This window comes from Acanthisitta chloris, unplaced genomic scaffold, assembly GCF_000695815.1.
Source record: "Acanthisitta chloris isolate BGI_N310 unplaced genomic scaffold, ASM69581v1 scaffold35160, whole genome shotgun sequence".
Taxonomy (NCBI): Eukaryota; Metazoa; Chordata; class Aves; order Passeriformes; family Acanthisittidae; genus Acanthisitta; species Acanthisitta chloris.
The window spans coordinates 33,042-40,574 of NW_008652834.1; the positions used below are offsets into that span (position 1 = coordinate 33,042).

Sequence of the window (7,533 nt, forward strand, 5' to 3'; positions counted from 1 at the left end):
CAGAGGCAGTACTTCCCCATCGAAGCCAGGAAAGCAGAAATGTTAATTCAGCAAGATGCTGGAGGTTTTCACCCCTAAAACAGACTCCTACTAGTAGGAACTTTGAGTTTCTTAGGAACTGCAGCGATAGGACAAGGGGTAACAGGTTCAAATTGAAGGAGGGGAAATTTATGCTAGATATTAGGAAAAAGTTTTTTACTGTGAGGGTGGTGAAATACTGGAACAGGTTGCCCAGGGAAGTGCCAACTCTGGCAGTGTTCAAAGCCAGGCTGGATGAAGCCTTGAGCAACCTGGTCCAGTGGGAGGTGACTCTGCCATGGCAGGGGGTTGGGACTAGATGATCTATAAGGTCCACTCCAATCCCTAAAATTCTATGATTCTATGATTCTAGTACAAATCCATATGGTACATTTTCAGTTCCCAACAGTATGGAGTCTTTGGCAACCATCTTTTTTTTAAAAAAAACAAAAACACACAAAAAATCAAACCAAACCCCCAAACCATTCCAAAGTAGCTTCAAATCAAAATGAAAAGAGTACATATATTCTGCAGCTCCTCTGCTACACTAAGCTTAGCCTGCAAAAGACAGCTTATTTTCAGGCAGGCCATCCTGAACATTGGAATGAACTCTCTTGAACATGGTGCATTCGGTCCTGAGTTCAGTTTCACATGTGTTACACACCAAGGAAAGGAATGTACATAGAGGTGATATTCAGGAAATATGTTATAAATTAGAGGCATGTGACAAAGGTACAGATTACCACCTCAATCAACTTATTTGTTCCCAAGGCCCGAAATGGCAAGAATGTGATTGCAAGGAGGAAGCCTACACAGACTGTAGGAGAGATGCACTCTCCTCTTGTAAAGGTACAAACCTTCACCTTCCACTATATAAAAGCGCCTTGAGAAACTGACAAGTACTGTGGCACTAGGGGATCTAGAAAAGCAACTTGAAGTCACTAAGGCAAAACAAAACACTCTATCACACATCTACCAGTAAACTGCATAAACCTGGCCTTTAATTAGCATGTATCTAGCTGTAGAAGCAGAAGAGTACTAAAAATTTTAAACCACTTAAAATTCCCGAAACAGCTGTATATGTACATGTGCAGCATATACAACATATAGACTGGAGCCACGTGCTATGAAGTGGAACTCCCACAAGTGACCTGATTAATCATTTGACTATAATGATAACTTTCTATTGCCTCTTGATACATATTTTCCCTTTCCATGTGCACGTGCAAGCACCACCAGAGGCAGAAGCCTTGTGCTTTATTTACAGCAGAGAGCCACAACACAAGCAGAGACACCTAGTCCAGTTCAAATAACCTTTCCCAGTTTTGCTCAATACATGGAAATACATGAAAGTATGAAGCACATACTGTATATATTTGAAATAAATCACTAGAGTATGACTTTCCACAGTATCAGTCTTAAGAGCAAAAAAGTCCATTGTTGACTGTGCCCTTCAAAAACACAGAATGAGAAGAGGAAACTATCTCTTCTTTAGCATGTCAAGGGACAAATAATCCTTTCAGACACCTTTGTGCAGGCAGACACTGACATACAATTCAGTATTATACAGCAACAACATGAAAGAAAAACAAATCCCATGGAGACATGACCCATACAGGAGTTGTGCTCTGGGTTTGGATCCCCTATGTTTGGGAGAGAGCCTCCTCCATTACTAAAGCAGCGAAAGTAATCAAACAAGTCTTAACTAATTGCATTTCACACACAAAACAGTTGCCAAAAAGTCATTTTCTCTAGAGTTTGCTTCTCTCAATAGTTAACCAAAGCAACTGGACAGGATGTAAAACTTGAAAGAGCAAGTGCATCTTGCAGCTGGGGGGACTCACATGCTGCTCTCTATTTCTTTATTTACCATCTTCTTTTAAGCTATTACTATCATGTTTTGCAGAGTTCCTGATGGATCAATGACCTTCTCTTTTGCACAACACAGTACTACTTCCTTTCTGAAGGTTATCAAGCAACAGACCAAAGAAAAACAGTTCCTCAGGATGGTTCCAAAGTAAATAGTGAGAAATGCATACCTTGTGTGCCTCTGTTAAGCTTCTGTAAAGAAACTGCTCCACAGTTCCCAGCCACTATAATCCTAGATTTATTCATGTGGCCCCAGTCTTATTTTTGGATTTAACTCATAATTAAGTCTTATTTTTGCATTTAACTTGACTGTGTCAAGGCAGGCATAGTATTTTACTTCTCACTTTTCTGAAAGACGCAGGGCACAAGTACAATGCCACATGAAACGTTCAAGCAAAAATACTGTCAATAATTCCCTGGGAAACCAATGAGCATGAACATGAATTTTTGGGTCTATGTATACACACTAAGAGAAGCTCATGCAAATACAACCATGTTAAATATCCTAATAGGAATCAATTAGTGCAACTACAGTGCAATGAAGAAGAAAGCTAATATACCTAGAAGTCAATGTTATATTCAAAAAAATCCCACAGCAACTCTCTCAAACTTGCAATTATATCTTTATTGGTAGATTCCTACATAGATTCCCCAAAAGACACTGTGTGGATACACTACCAGGATCACAGACTGAAACTGTACTTAATGTAAAAAGAGGTTTTTCTTTTTACTTCCACAGCATACCATGTAAGTGTGTGTGTGTGTATATATATATATACCTCATGTACTTCATATATATATATGAGTAAAGGCACTTAAATCTATGGATTCTGATTTCATCTGATGTAGAATTTTATTTTTAACAACATACAGAAGTTCTTTACAGAGCTTTTTGCTGCTACATAAAAAGTAGCACAAGCATGGAATAGGCACATGTCACTTAACTGAAGAGAACCGAAACTACACTTAGCTAAATAGTGGGTGGGGGTGAAATTATTTTTGTCCCACAGGATTCAGTAAGAGATGACGGAAACATGGACTTCCCCTGGAAAAACCAAATGCTTAAGCAGTTGTACTTCACTGTAAAAATATCAGGATACAAAACCTTTTGGAAGCTGTTTTGGGTTTAGCATTTATACTCTACATTGAAGCTGTAGAAAGGTTCAACAGAAGAAAAATCTATGCCTGCATGTGCTCAAACTAGCTTTAAGCCACAACCCACGAATAAGAAACCGTAACATGTTGCTTCTTGAGGAACCTAGATTTTCCTTAAAAAACTGCTTCTAAATAAAAGACTTTGAGCCAGTCAGAAGCAATAGAAGCGCAGCATATATATAGCAGAATAGAAGAGAAATCCAAAAACGTGTGCCCTTGCCAAATGATGTAAAAATAATCATGGCAGGGAATAAGGTGAATACAGAATGGTTCATATACCATATCACACAGTATTAAACTAGGGGTGCTGAAGTTGGTAAGAGATTGACTCAAAACACATTAAAGAAGTATTTCTTCACTTTTACTACTCATGGGTAGTGAACTGCTGAAACTTGCTGTCAGAGGAGGCTATGGAGGCAGACTATCATCAGGTTCAAAAAGACAACAAAAAAGTTCATAGGTAATGGAGACATAAGCACTATACCTCCTAGTATGCTTAATTTAACAAATATGGATGGTGGAATAAGAGAAGAAAACACAAAAAAATGGCTGTGCTTTTATGCTCTTCCTAAATAGCATCACTCACTCCTACTACCCAAGACAGAACACTAGGTTGGATCTGACCCAGCAGGGTATTTCTCATGTTCTTATGAGGTTACCACTAACATTTGGAATTTCATAACACTAATTTCTCCCCTTGTCCCATTTTTCATTCTTGAGCAGCTGACTGGAGGAACATTCCTCCCTCTGGCAAAAGGCCTATCTGGACATGTGAAGAGCAACAAACTTAGCACCCCAGCAAGGCTTTATAGCAAGGACAGATAGGACAGAGAGCAAGACCACACTCTGAGACATCAGCACTTAGAGCAAAGCTACTTGTCCTGCTGAGCGCAGCCACTGACAGTGCATAAGACAACAGAAGGTGGCTAGCAAAGTGACTGTAAAAAGAGAAATGAAAGACTTAAATACATACAGGTACACACCTGTGCAATTGCCAATACCCACATGACAGCACCGGATGATACCAGCTCCCAAGGACTATTTGTACTGGCAAACAGGCATAATCTACTCCCTTGCAGTGCAAATCAGCGCAAAGACAACAAAGTTGCATCTTTGCAGCCGGTATACCCTCTTCCAAACCAGTTAAACAATCCTTCAGAGAGGCTGGGAAACACTGTAGCAGCAAACTTTCAGAGGCACTCTTTGCTATACCATACCAGTACCAGCATTGTGCCACACAGAAATTTGGTACCTGACATACAGTGAACTTAATGGCTTAGTCACTACTAGAAAGCCCAAAGCATTATAGCCTCAAAACTCAAATTGGTAATTTTGAGCAAACGTTGTGCAGAAAATATTAGAGTATTTTAAATCATGTGGGTTGATACATTCTTAAACATATGCTCAGAACTTGACATTCAACATAACTAAGACCCTTTTAGGCAATGGAATCCCCAAATGCATTGTAAATTGCAAGGCAATTATATGCTAGTGGTTAAAAGATGTATAATTAAGAGGACTGAGCTCAGAGCTTCACACACTGCATCCAAACAAAAGTCACCACTACAGAGGTCTTAACTGTGTTGTTGTGCATTTGCTAATACTAGCAGAAATTTCATGTTAAATTGCTTGATGCGTTCATGACATCTCACACACAAGGTACAATCACCTACAGATGCTTCTAAAACCATCAGTTTGGGGCCCAGAAGTGGAATATGGATCTACAGGATCTTCAGCTTTTCCATAAACACAAATAGCAGTTTTATTGATTCCTCAACTTGACCAAGAAAGAACAATTACCTGCTTTGCCACTGTCTGACCCTGTTGCTGAGACTAAGCAAACACACAGAGTATAAGATGTTGGGCAACATGGAATTTCAGATGATGAACAGAGACCATAAAATTCATGACAAAAAGACATGCATTTAAAGCTGCCTGAGAGCAAAACCTTTCAGTCTATCAGTAAACCCTAGATTTCTAAGGAGAAAGCAGAAACACTTATTTTTTCTATTTCATAGCAACAAATACCCCTCTTTGAAGTGCTTTGTTCTATTGAGAGAAGCCTCACCACATCCAATTGTGGTCAACATCAGCACCACAAAGTTGCAACTTCTGTCCCTATTCTGTGATCTAACCATATCTTTGGCTTAGTTCTAGCCTTTTAACAGCTCAATTCTCTACTACACTCAGCTACCAGACCAAGACTGCTGTAATCCGGGAAACAACAGTCTTTTTGTCAGTAAAAGCATTCAAATTGAGACAGAAAACACTGGGAAGCAACCAAAGTCAACTACAAGAGTTCCTGTATAGAACACTTTATTAACTAGAGTACAGTCCTTACTCAAGAAGACCTCTAAAGAGCAGGTACTGCAACACACATGCAAGTACCCTGACAGATCAAGACACTCAACATGTTAAGATCTCACTAGATATTTTTAGTTACCACCTGGAATTGTATTTTGGACTACTTTTTTTTTCCTATGTTAAGATCTACCTAGGAAGATAGAAGCAGCTACATTGCCCTCATTCTGCCTTTTCAGAAAGCTTAGTACTTCAGCTCTGCAAAAAAGGCAGTTTATATTGCATAAGGATGCCTGTTATATTAACAGAAAAGCAGCAGAATATTTTAGGCAGTACTGGTAATACAGATTAGGTTTAAGAATATAATGCAATAAATACAGAAATAAATATAAGCATTATTCCTAATAATAATAATAATAATGGCTAGAAAACTTACAGACTTGTAACTAGTTCCAATCAACAGCAGAAAACACAGCTAAGAGGAGAGAAAACTTTTTGTTCCAAAACTGCACAGGTTCTTCTGTTTGCTTTCCTACACAAAATGAACTTAAACAGGAGGTTTCATTTCAGCTGATTCACTCTAATACCTTATAGAAAACATGACAAAGATATCCCAAAGCCTAAAAAACCAAACGTTTAAGACTCCAGGAATTATAGAAACTTCAAAGGATTTCTGAAGATATAAGATCTTAGGTAGGAAGATTCATAACTGTTGCCAAGAGCACATTCTTATAGATTTCACAAAAATTATTTCCTAAATGTGACTATTCCTGACCTAAGGCTCAAGACAGGCTGCATATCTTGAAAGTCTTTTGAACAAGGATTTTTCTATCTGAGCAGGTATCAGGCCCCAGTCCTGCCATGGCATCCTCATGGGCAGATTCTCACACTTGCACAGAAGCAAACCTATTTCAGTGTGGTTATAAACAGGCCCAGGTTTTGACAGGGCTGCAGAGAGGTGGCCTTCAGATGCAGCAACAAATGGAACATGTAGGCCATGGCAACATGGCACAAATGCACTCTAAAAACGTTATGTCAAAATATGAAAACCATGTTCCTGAGAGAAAGCAGATATTAAACGTACCATAACACATCTTGCACCTGGACTAGAACACAAAAAAAAAGTCCAAGACTTTTATTTATTCAAATAACAGATAACCTGCCCTTGCATATGAGGTTAAACAAAATACCTTAGTCTTATTTTTAGACCCAATACTACAATGACAACCAATCTTACTTCCACACAATGCAGGAATATCATTGGTGCCTCAGTAGGAGTACTCAATAAAGCAAGCAGCAGAGCTCATCACAGAGCATCCTTTCAGCAGTTAAAAGCTACTGGATTTTCAGTGTGGTACCACAATAAATTTGTGCCTCCTGATGATTTACCATACTGTGACAACACAGTATATGCAGTTCTGTAGGACCAGGCCCTACCTGTGAATTCGTTCACTCATAATGAACACACTGAACATCTAAACAACTCTCATGAAGTAAATTTCGGGTTGCTTTCTGTAGATAATTTAGGTTACAAGTAGTCTGATCTTCATATATAATACAAGCTACCCATGCAAGAGGCTGAATGTCACCAAGTTCATACAAACCAGGAGTGCTGTGGTTCAGCAATCAGCCGTGGTACCTGGTGGGTATGGCCTCAGCACCAACCACTTGCCAGCACAGGTGTGCCCACGGGAGAGGGCACATACCCTCAGGGGAAGGATGCATTGCCCTGATTTTGTCAGCTTTAAGACTCCCAATTCACAAAACTGAAAAGAGCCTTAAAATAAGCCTTCATTGCACGCTGTTAACAAAGTTGTAACTAACTATATACCTATGTGTTTTAATCCCATGGTATAATGCAAGGTTTTAAGGTGAGTGTTACTGTCATTTCCAGAACTTGTCTGATATTAGTTTTACAAAGCCAACAGACATATTAAGGAACATTTGACCAGAACTTGCCACCTCCCGCATCAGACACCAGAGCTGTATCACCTGTGCGGGGTGATGCGCCTTGCTGGGTCTTCCAGTGCACTCACTTCTCAACTACCAGACCTTCTGTCCCTGGAAAGAAAAAAAAGGATCCTTTCATTTTCACTCCTGGGGGGCAGCAGCATCACACAGACACCCTGGCCCGCAGGGACGGCCAGGGGACACGGCCCACGGCCCGGCCCGGCCCTCGCGGTGCGGGGG

At 39.8% G+C, this 7,533-nt stretch overlaps 1 protein-coding gene across 1 annotated transcript in view; it reads right to left on the reverse strand.

Annotated features, from left to right (window-relative positions):
* The window catches only part of INO80D (INO80 complex subunit D), a 33,595-nt gene extending 26,190 nt beyond the window's left edge, over positions 1–7,405 (reverse strand). The window contains exon 1 of the mRNA XM_009078567.1: positions 7,336–7,405. The gene's annotated coding sequence lies outside the window, so the exon portion shown is untranslated. The remainder of the gene's footprint in view (positions 1–7,335) is intronic.
* Between the last annotated feature and the right edge of the window lie 128 nt (positions 7,406–7,533).